This window comes from Oryctolagus cuniculus, chromosome 12, assembly GCF_051225735.1.
Source record: "Oryctolagus cuniculus isolate XC-2025 breed Fujian yellow rabbit chromosome 12, ASM5122573v1, whole genome shotgun sequence".
NCBI classification, from domain to species: Eukaryota; Metazoa; Chordata; class Mammalia; order Lagomorpha; family Leporidae; genus Oryctolagus; species Oryctolagus cuniculus.
The window spans coordinates 97,848,145-97,860,356 of NC_142878.1; the positions used below are offsets into that span (position 1 = coordinate 97,848,145).

The window sequence follows — 12,212 nt, forward strand, 5'->3', positions numbered from 1 at the left end:
TGTTAATATGGTTAGTAGCAAATGATCTGGATTTTTCTGGTTCGTACCACCCAAAACCAGTCAATAAAAAGTTACTCTAGCTTTCCTGATTTTTAAAATGAAAACCTGAGGCAAACTTATTTTGAATAACTCTGAAAGAAATACTTCTGTCCTGATAATAGGCTTAAACTTAACTTTTCCCAAATGCATATTAGAAGTGTAGGTGCTCTCTATAGGTTTCTAAGCATAAAATCTCCAACCTTGGGGTGATTTTTATGTCTTAAGTTATTCTATGTCGAATATGTTTTTATTGATAACAAAATAAATAAATAAATTTAAAAATAGGAACCACTGAGGAAAACTGTCCATAGCCAAAGAATAAGTGAGCCACTATGAAGCCAAAACAATATAAAAAGAGGAATCTGAAAGTTGAAATGTTTGCATCAAGATAAAAAAGACCACATATCGAATTATATGAATTCGACTATCCATACCCTAGCCAAAATATTAACAGAATAAAGTGTAAAAAATTCTAAATTAAATATACAGCATGAAATTAATAAAAAAGGAAATCGTAGGCTTATCTGTCATTGCAGTTACTAGCAACAGAACTAGATTTTCCTCATTTTTAGCACCCAAAACAGGAATAGAAAAGTTGCTCTAGAATTCCTGAATTTTTTAAATGAAAAATGGAGGCAAACTCATTTTCAATAAACCTAAGATCATTCTATTCTTCAAAAGACTTTAACTTTTCCCAAATATCCCAAATATGTATTTCAGAAGTGTTTTTCTAAGAATAAAATCTCAGGTTGATGCTATTTTTGTATTTAAGGAATACAATGTACATGTGTGGTTATTGATGACAGAATAAATTAATAAATAAACTTAAAAAACAAGAACTCATGATTGGAATAGCCCATAGCCAAAAGATAAGAGAGCTGTTAGGAAGCCAAAACAAGAAAACAAACCTAGGAATCCAATAAGTGAAATGCCTGAATCAAGATAAAAAAAAAATCCAAATATCCAATTACATGAATTCAAAATCTGAGTGAAGCCAAAAAGTAACAGACTAAAAGTTTAAAAAGCCAAAATAAAATCTACCACACAAAAAAGAAAAATAAAAAAGAGGAAGTAGCCTGATCTATAATAGTGGTTTGTAGCAACAGACCTTGATTTTTAGTGTGTATACCATCCAAATTCGGGACAATGAAAAGTTGATCTAGCATTTCTGATTTTCAGAAAGGAACAATGGACGCAAATTCATTTTCAATACCCGTAAGACCTTCTGTTCTGTAGAAGCCTTAAATTTAACTTTTCCCATATACATATTTCAGAAGTGTAGGTGTGGGGGGCCGGCGCTGTGGTGTAGTGGGTAAAGCCAGCACCTGCAGTGATGGCATCCCATGTGGGCACCAGTTCGAGTCCTGGCTGCTCCACTTCCAATCCAGCTCTCTGTTGTGGCCTGGGAAAACAGTATAAGATGGTCCAAGTCCTTGGGACCCTGTACCCATGAGAGAGACCTGGAAGAAGCTCCTGGCTCCTGGCTTCAGATCACCTCAGCTCTAGCCATTGTGGCCAGGTGGGGAGTGAACTACTGAATGGAAGACCTCCCTCTCTCTGCCTCTGCTTCTCTCCATGTGTAACTCTAAAGTTTCAAATAAATACATAAATCTTAAAAAAATAAGTGAGGTGTTCTCTATATTTTGATTAGAATAATAGGTGTATTTTTATATTTAAGGTATTCAATGTCACATTATCATGGTTGATGACAGAATAAATAAAGTAATAAAGTTAAAAAACAGGAACCCATGATTGGAACAGCCCATAGCCAAAGGATAAGGGAGCTGCTATGAAACCAAAACAATAAAACAAATAGGAATCTAAAAGGTAAAATGTCTGACCCATAATAAAAAAAAAAAAACATATCCAATTACACGAATTTCATCATCCATCATGAAGCCAAAAAAAAAAAGACTAAATTTAAAATTAAAAAACTCAAAATAAAGTGTATCAAATGAAGAAAAAGAAAGTTGTTGGGGCCAGCCCTGTGGCGCAGTGGGTTAATCATCTGCCTAGGGTGCCCCCATCCCATGTGAGCACTGGTTGTAGTCCCGGCTGTTCCTCTTCCGACCCAGCTCTCTGCTGTGACCTGGGAAAACAGTGGAGGATGGCCCAAGTCCTTTGGGCCCCTGCACCCACATGGGAGACCATGAAGAAGCACCTGGCTCCTGGCTTCAGATCGGCGCAGCTCTGGCCATTATGGCCATGGGGGGTGAACCAACAGACAAAAGATCTTTCTCTCTGTTTCTCCCTCTCACTCTCTGTAACTCTACCTCTCAAATAAATCAATAAAAATCTTTTAAAAAATAAATAAATAAATAAATAAACAAACAAATAAAAGAAAGTTGTGGCCTGATCTCTAATTCCTGTTTAGTAGCAACAGAACCAGATTTTTTCAGTTTATACCACCCAAAACAGGTGAATCAAAAGTTGCCCTCTCATTCCTGAATTTTTGAAAAGAAAAACTGGGGTAAACTCATATTCAATAATCATAGGATCCTTCTGTTCTGCAAAAGGCTAAAATTTAACTTTTCCCAAACACATATATGAGAAGTGTATGTGTTATCTATATTTTTTAAGCATAAAATCTCCAATGTGGGGTGTATTTTTGTGTCTTTAGGTTTTGCATGTCAAATACGTTCTTTTTGATGACAGAATAAATAATTTAAAAACAGGAACACTTGAGTGGAAAAGCATATTTCCAAATTATAAGAGAGCCACTATGAAGCCAAAACAATAAAAAAGACCATATATCTAATTATATGAATATCCCCATCCATCTCCTAGCCAAAATATTAACAAAGTGTAAAATATCCAAAATTAAATGTACCACAAGAAATTAATAAAAAAAACACACACAAAGAAACTGTGGCTTTATCTATCATGGTGGATAATAGCAACAGAACTGGATTTTCCTGGTTTGTACCACCTAGGTATTCCCTGTTTTTTCTAAGCATAAAATATCAGAAGTAGGGTATTACTTTGTATCTAAGGTATATAATGTCACATGTGGCATTGTTGATGACGGGATTAATTAATTAATTAATTTAAAAAACCAGTAAACCAATAGGATAACAACCCATAGCCAAAGGATAAGAGCTTTATTTAAAATATTCATGTGGTACATTTTATCTTGAATTTTTTATTTTTTCAGTCATTTTTTATTGTGGAATTCATGTAATTTGATATACAGACTTTTTTTTATCATGGTTCAGGCATTTCACATGTTGGATTCCATTATTATTGTTGTTGTTGTTGTTGTTTTGGCTTCCTAGTGACTCCCATCTCCTTTGGCTATGGGCTGTTCCCCTCATGTGTTCTTGTTTCTGAATTCATTTATTTACTTATTCTGTCATCATGTTATATGTATTTGGAAAATATTAAATTTAAATCTTTTGCAAAACAGAATGATCTTATAGTTATGGAAAATAAGTTAGCCTCCATTTGACATTTTAGTGTAATAAAAATACAGAGAACACCTATACTTCTTTTTTTAAGATTTATTTATTTGAAACTTAGAGTTACACACAGCGAGAAGGAGAGGCAGAAAGAGAGGGAGGTCTTCCATTCGGTGGGTCATTCTTTTAAAAGAGTTAGCTCTTTTAAAAGCATCAGGAATGCTAGAGCAACTTTTCATTGATGAGTTCTAGGTGGTACAAGCTGGAAAAATCATGGGAAAATCATGAGCCTGTTTTATAAATTTATTTAGTTATTTATTCTGTCATCAATAAAACATATATGACATACTATTCATTATACAAAAACTCCACACAGTTTAGATTTTATGCTTAGAAAAATGCAGATAACATCTACACTTCTGATACGTGTATCTGGGACAATTAAATTTAAGCCTTTTGCAGAACAGAAGGATCTTATGGTTATACAAAATGAATTTGCCACTGGTTTTCCTTTTTACAAAATTAGGAATGCTAGAGCAAGTTTTCATTGGCTGGTTTTGGGTGGTACAATCCAAAAACTCCAGTTTTGTTGCTACTAACCATGATTACAGATCAGCTGACAGTTATTTTGCTAGTAATCTAGATTACATATCAGGCCATAGTTTGTCTGCTTGCTTGCTTGCTTGCTTGCTTTTTTTCTTCTTTCTTCTTTCTTTCTTCTTTTCACGTGGTATATTTTATTCTAGGTTTTTAAAAATTCACTCTAATTATTTTGACTACATCTCAAGTGGTGGAATTTGTTTAATTTGATATACTATTTTTTTTTAAATCATTGCTCAGGCAGTTCAACTTTTGGACTCCTCGTTTTTTATTGTATAGTCTTCCTAGTGACAGCTTTATCATTTGCCTATGGATTGTTCCCCTCATGGTTTTCTGTATAATAAATTTATTTATTTATTTATTTATTTATTTATTTATTTATTATGTCACAAACAGCAACACCTTTGACAGAGTAAGCCTTTAGACACCAAAAAAACTCTCACATTGGAGATTTTATGCTTGCAGAAATACAGGGAATACCTACACTTCTGATGTATGTATTTGGGAAAAGTTAAATTTAAGCCCTGTGAAGAACAAAAGGATCTTATTGAAAATGAGTTTGCCTCCAGTTTTTATTTTAAAAAACTGAGGAATGCTAGAGCAACTTTTCACTGGCTGGTTTTGGGTGGTACAAACCAGAAAAATTCAGTTCTGTTGCTACTCACCAGGATTACAGATCAGGCCATAGGTTTTTTTTTTTGTTTGTTTGTTTTTTTTTTTTTAACTTTCTGTGGCACATTATATTTTGGCTTTTTTACAATTTTAATTTGTTATTTTTTGGCAATGAACCAGATGGTGAAATACATGTAACTAGATATATGGTCTTTTATTTTTTTACCATGTCTCATGCATTTTACCATTTGGAGTCCTAGTTTTGTTGTATTGTTTTGGCTTCTTAGCAGCTCCCTTATGCTTTGCCTATGGGCTGTTTTCTCATGGATTTCTATTTTTTTTTAACTTAATTCTTTATTTATTCTGTCATCAACAACAATATATTTGACATAGTATAAATTAAGATTCAAAAATTCATCCCATATCTGAGATTTCATTTTTGTAAAAATACAGAGTACACCTACACTTCTGATATATGTATTTGGGAAAAGTTAAACTAAAGGCATTTGCAGAACAAATGATTTTATGTTTATTAAATATTAGTTTGGCTCCAGTTTTCATTTAAAAAAATAAAGAATGCTAGAGTAACTTTCGATGGCTGGTTTTGGATGGTACCAACTGGATAATGCAAGTTCTGTTGCAACTGACAATGGTTAACAGAGCAAACCCCAGTTTCTTACATTCTTTTCTGTTTTTAACAAATCTGTGTAGTATAATTCTTGTTTTTGATTTTTTAAAATTTTATTGTTATTTTTTGGCTTTGCACTGGATGGTGGAATTCATGTAATTGGATATATGGTCCATTTTTAATCATGGCTGAGGAATTTCACCTTTTGGATTCTTCCATTTTTTATTGTTTTTGTTTCTTAGTGGCTCCTTTATCCTTGGCTATTGGCTGTTTGCCTCATGGATTCCTGTTTTTTAAATTTATTTATTTGTTCTCTCATAAAAAACAACACTGTGGGGAGCAACTCGGACTAGACTGTTACTCGAATTAAGACTTATTTTATGCATCTGCTCTCCCACAATATGGCGCTGGGAGAGGAGGAAACAGCTTCTACACAGCTGCCTCCAGTTCAACCAATAAACAGCAGGACCTGCTCCTGATTGGAGGAGAGCAGCGTACTCGGCGTGTGGGTAGCAGAGTTGGGCTTGGTGGAAGAGGACTATAAAGGAGGAGAGAGACAACATGCACCAGGAACATCTATCTGAAGGAACACCTGTGCAGCCCCCGAGAGAGCCGGCGGTGTGCCGCTCCCCCGCGGAAGTGGGGAAAGTGGCAGGGGGAACCGCCCTTCCACGGAGGTGGAAGGGATGGTAGCCAACCCGGGAAGAACCAGCAGCAAACCCGGGGAGGGCCGAGCAGACAAAAGAACAATGCAGGGTTTAGTGTCATTCCTCCGCGAAGAGGGGGAGCGACATAATGGTGCTGTGACTCGGATATGAAGCCTAGGCAGGGTTTAGTGTCGTTCCTCCATGAAGAGGGGGAGCGACAAACACATTTCATGTAGTATACCTTAAAATTCAAAAAACACTCCACATCTGATACTTTATTTTTAGAAACATACAGAGAACATCTATACTTCTGATATGTGCAAATGTTAAATTTAAGCCTTTCACAGAACAGAGGATTTTATGGTTATTAAAATTATTTTGCCTCTGGTATTCCTTTTAAAAAGTTAGCAATGCTAGAGGAGCTTTCCATTGGCTGGTTTTGGGTGGTAGAAACTAGTTAAAACCAGTCATATCACCTTTTGGATATCTCAGGGTTTTTTTTTTTATTATTTTGGTTTCCTAGTGGCTCCCTTATCCTTCTTCTATGTGCTGTTCATATCATGGATTTCTGTCTTTTAAATCTATATATTTATTTATTCTGTCACCACTAACAACATATTTAACATAGTGTACCTTGGATAGAATGTAGCTTTTATGCATAGAGAAGTACGGAGAAGACCTACAATTCTGATATATTGATTTGAGAAAACTTAAATTTAAGCCTTTTGCAGAATAGAAGGATTGGGGTTCGTGCTGTGGTTCCCATGGTTAATCTTCCACTTGCAGCACTGGCATCTCATATGAGCACCAGGTTCTAGTCCCGGTTGCCCCTCTTTCAGTCCAGCTCTCTACTGTGGTCCGGGAGGGCAGTGGAGGATGGCCCAAGTGCTTGGGCCCTGCACTCACATGGGAGACCAGGAGGAAGCACCTGGCTCCTGGCTTTGGACTGGCATAGCTATGGCCGTGGCACCCATTGGGGAGTGAACCAACAGAAGGAAGACCTTTCTCTGTCTCTCTCTCTCACTGTCTATAACTCTACCTAATAAAAAAAAAGAATGGAGGCTTTTACAGATATTAAAAATGAGTTTGCCACCAGTTTCCTTTAAAAAAAAAACAGAGGCTGGCTCTGTGGTGCTGTAGATTAATCCTCTGCCTGTGGCACCAGTATCCCATGAGGGCACTGGTTCTAGTGCTGGCTGCTCCACTTCTGATCCAGCTCTCTGTTGTGTCCCGGGAAAGCAGTAGAAGATGACCAAGTCCTTGGGAACCCACACCTGTGTGGGAGACCCAGAGGAAACTCCTGGCTCCTAGCTTCGGATCAGTTTAGCTCTGGCCATTGCAGCCATTTGGGGAATGAACCAGCAGATGGAAGACCTTTCTCTCTCTGTCTCTCCCTCTCATTGTCTGTAACCCTAACCTCTCAAATAAATAAATAAAATCTTAAAATAAATCAGGGGCCAGTGCCGTGGCTCACTAGGCTAATCCTCTGCCTTGCGGCGCTGGCACACTGGGTTCTAGTGCCGGTCGGGGCACTGGATTATGTCCCGGTTGCCCCTCTTCCAGGCCAGCTCTCTGCTGTGGCCAGGGAGTGCAGTGGAGGATGGCCCAAGTGCTTGGGTCCTGCACCCCATGGGAGACCAGGAGAAACACCTGGCTCCTGCCATCAGATCAGCGCGGTGCGCCGGCCACAGCACGCCAGCTGCGGCGACCACTGGAGGGTGAACCAATGGCAAAAGGAAGACCTTTCTCTCTGTCTCTCTCACTGTCCACTCTGCATGTCAAATAATAATAATAATAATAAATCAGGAATGCTAGAGCAACTTTTCATTGGTTGGTTTTGGGTGGTACAAAATGGATAAAACAGCTTTTGTTGCTACTAACCACAGCTAATAGACCAGGCCAGTTTATTTGCTTCTTTATTTTTTTTTAAATTTTCATGTAGTACATTTTATTTTGGATTTTCAAAAATTTCAATCTGTTGACTTTTGTCTTCGCTCTGGATTTTGGAATGCATGTAATTGAATATACATATATTTTTAAGAATTATTTATTTGAAAGTCAGAGTTACACAGAGAAAAAAGGAGAGGCACAGAGAGAAAGAAAAAGAGGTCTTTCATCCGCTGGTTCACTGCCCAATTGGCTGCAATGGCTGGAGCTGTGCCAATCTGAAGCCAGGAGCCAGGTGTTTCTTCTGGGTCTCCTATGTGGGGGCAGTGGCCCAATGCCTTGAGCCATTATTCTACTGCTCTCCCAGGCCACAGCAGAGAGCTGGATCAGAAGTGGAGCCTGTGGACTTTAACTGGCACCCATATGGGATACTGGCACTGCAGATGGCAGCTTTACCAGCTATACCACAGCACTGACCCCTGGATATTTATTTTTTATCATGGCTTAAGCATTTCACCTGTTACATTCCTTGGCTTTTTTTTAATTGTTTTGTCTTCCTGGTGGGTCCCTTATCATTTGGTTTTTGGCTGTTCACCTCATGGGTTCCTGTTTCTAAATTTATTTATTTATTTATTAAATCTTTCACCACTAGCAAAATATGGGGCATATTATAACTTATATTAAAAAAAAAAGACCCTACAACTGAGTTTTTACTCTCAGAAAAGTACAGAGAACACCCACACTTCTGATATATGTATCTGGGTAAAGTCAAATATAAGCCTTTTGAAAAACAGAAGATCACTGAAAATGAGTTTGCTTCTTGTTTTCCTTTTAAAAAGTGAGAAATGGTAGAACAACCTTTCATTGGTCAGTTTTGGGTAGTACAAGCTGGAAAAATCCAGTTCTGTTGCTACTAACTTCAATTATATATCAGGCCACAGTTCTTTGTTTTTTTTTATTTTCATGTGGTATATTCTATTTTGGCTGCTTTTTAAATTTTGGTCTGTCATTTTTTTAGCTTCATGCCAGAAGGTGGAATCATGTAATTGGATATATGGTCTTATTTTCTTATCATGGCTCAAGCATTTAACCTTTTGTTTTCCTAGTTTTATTTTATTCTTTGACTTCCTAACAGCCCCCTTAGCCTATGGCTGTGGGGTGGTCCCCTTATGTGTTGCTGTCTTACAACTTATTAATTTATTTAATCTATCATCAACAACAACACATGTGACATAGCATACCTTAAATACAAAAGCCACCCTACATCTGAGATTTTTTCTTCAAATACACAGAGAACACCTACAATTCTGGTATATGTATTTGTGAAAGTTAAATTTAAGCCTTTTGCATAACAGAAGGATTTAACAGTTATTAAAAATGGGTTTCCCTCTCTTTTTGATTTTAAAAAATATCAGGAATGCTAGAGAAACTTTTCCTTGGCCAGTTTTGGGTGGTACAATCTGCATAAAATCAATTCTGTTTCTACTAACAATGACTGACAGCCCAGGCCAGAGTTTCTTTCATTTTTTTTTTCCTATAGTACATTTTATTTGGATTTTTTAAAAAATTTCAGTCTGTTATTATCTGGCTTCCTGCCAGATGGTGTGATTCATGTAATTGTATATATTTTTTATCATATCTCAAGCATTTCAGCGTTTAGATTCCTTGCTTTTTTTTTTTACTTATTTTGGTTTCCTAGTGTCTCTCTTATCATTTTTATGGGCTGTCTATTGTCCTCATGGCTTCCTGTTTTTTTAATAAATTTATTTATTTCATCATTATTAAAATTGCGAGGGGAGGAGGCAAGATGGCAGAATAGGAAGGGAGCACACTGATAGTCTGGGGAGAGACAGTTTAATAAAAGTGGAGATACTGCAGACTCAAGGAAGAGTAGGGGAGGAAACAGCAGAAGAAACTCTTCCGGGATGCGTGATTCACAGTGGACCTGCGTGGAGAGTGTGGGAGCCCACAGTTCGGGACACCAGTGGCAGACTCAACACACCAGCGCTGGAACGTGAGGTGAGCTGAACCTCAATAGCCCGAGACACCGGCAGGCAAGCGGAGAGAGGAGACTAGAGGGAACGACCCCCGGGGATGGGGGGGAAAGTTCTCCAGGCTAACTGGAAGAGACAGAGAAAGAGAAAAAAAAGGTGACTGGTACGGACACGGGTTTCTCTCTCTCCACTCACCTCTCAAGGGCGAGCAAGACAAAGAGCAGGCGCCATCTTGGACATACGTCATAAGCAGAGTGACCTCAGGTCTGCACCGGCCCTGAGCCTAGCAGAAAAACCTGACTCTGGGCGGGGCGAATGAACAGGAGATTAGGACCTAGTAAATTTGTGGTGCTACTGAACTGAGACTGTGAAAAAAGAGACAGTGGGGGAGAGAACTCACAGAATTCACGTGAGTACTCTCCAGAGATGCTACAATTCCGTAACTTTGGCAACCCAGTGGGAGACTGAAGGAGAATTTGAGCCCACCCTGAGGGCAGAACAGATTCCCTGTGTGGTCCTTGGGAAAGAGCTGATCTCTGGCTCCTGTGGGTATATCATTTGCCTGCTAACTACCTCCAACTTCGTTCAGCTGTGCGGAATTACTTCCCTTTTGAATCAAAAAAAGAAAAGAGAGAGAGAGAGATCTACCATGCCTAACCTGGGAGTGTCACCTTTGGCACACCAAACAGAGCTCTCAGGCCACACCCATCTCAAGCCTCTAAGGCTCCATCAAAAACAGACAGTCCACTTAATCTAGAGTCATAGTATCACAAGAAAAAGCACCACAGTGAAGAAACCAAATATATCCAATATGCCAAATAACAAACGCAAAAACCGAGATAATAGAAACAAGGAAGTCACCATGACGCCCCCAAATGAAAAACACACCCCAATTCAAGATTATGAAGATGATGAGATAGAAGAAATGCAAGAAGCAGATCTCAAAAAAATTGATAAGAACATTAAGAAGTTCTCAAAAACAAATTCTTGAACTACAGAAATCCTTAATGGACAAGGTAGAAAATCTCTCTCGTGAAAATGAAATATTAAGGAGGAATCAAAATGAAACAAAACAACTAGTACAACAGGAAACTGTGATAGTGACGAGAAATCATAATGAAGTGAAGAATTCAATAGATCAAATGAAAAACACAATAGAGAGCCTTACAAACAGAATGGGTGAAGCAGAAGAGAGAATATCGGACTTAGAGAACAGGAAAGGATACAGTCAGACCAAAGAAAAGAAGAAGAAATTAGAAATCTAAAACATATTGTCGGGAATCTTCAGGATACTATTAAAAAACCCAACATTCGGGTTCTAGGAGTTCCTGAAGGCATGGAGAGGGAGAAAGGATTAGAAGGCCTTTTTAGTGAGATATTAGCAGAAAATTTCCCAGGTTTGGAGAAGGACGAGACATCCTAGTACAGGAAGCTCACAGAACCCCTAATAAACACGACCAAAAGAGATCCTCACCACGACACGCTATAATTAAACTCTCCACAGTGAAACATAAAGATCCTAAAATGTGCAAGAGAGAAACGTCAGATTACTCTCAGAGGATCTCCAATCAGACTCACAGCTGACTTCTCATCAGAAACCCTACAAGCTAGGAGGGAATGGCAAGATATAGCCCAGGTACTAAGAGAGAACAACTGCCAGCCCAGAATATTATATCCTGCAAAGCTATCATTTGTGAATGAAGGTGAAATAAGGACTTTTCATAGCAAACAGAAATTGAAAGTATTTGTTGCCACTCGTCCAGCCCTGCAAAAGATGCTTAGAGATGTGTTACACACAGAAACACAGAAGCACGGTCATCAATATGAAAGAAGGTAAAGGAAGGAAACCTCACAGCAAAAGATCACAGGAAATTCAAAGCATATATTAGAACTTATCTTTGGCAAATGGCAGGGCAAAGTTACCACTTATCATTAGTCACATTGAACGTGAATGGCCTGAACTGTCCAGTTAAAAGACACTGATTGGCTGATTGGGTTAAGGAACAAAAGCCATCTATTTGCTGCTTACAAGAAACGCATCTTTCCAACAAAGATCCATACAGACTGAAAGTGAAAGGCTGGCAAAAGATATACCATGCCAACAGAAATGAAAAAAGAGCGGGCGTAGCCATCTTAATATCGGACAACATAAACTTTACCACAAAAACTGTTAAGAGTGACAAAGAGGGACACTATATAATGATTAAGGGATCAATACAACAAGAAGATATAACAATTGTCAATGTATATGCACCTAACTACAGGGCACCAGTTTATCTAAAAGATTTGTTAACAGACTTAAAGGGAGACTTAGACCCCAATACAATAGTACTGGGGGACTTCAATACTCCACTCTCAGAAATAGACAGATCAACAGGACAGAAGATCAACAAGGATACAGTAGATT

At 38.1% G+C, this 12,212-nt stretch overlaps 1 protein-coding gene across 1 annotated transcript in view; it reads right to left on the reverse strand.

Moving 5' to 3' along the window:
• Positions 1–3,546: 3,546 nt before the first annotated feature.
• LOC149123181 (uncharacterized) overlaps positions 3,547–12,212 on the reverse strand; it is a 92,150-nt gene continuing 83,484 nt past the window's right edge. The window contains exon 5 of the transcript XR_016218329.1: positions 3,547–3,699. The gene's annotated coding sequence lies outside the window, so the exon portion shown is untranslated. The remainder of the gene's footprint in view (positions 3,700–12,212) is intronic.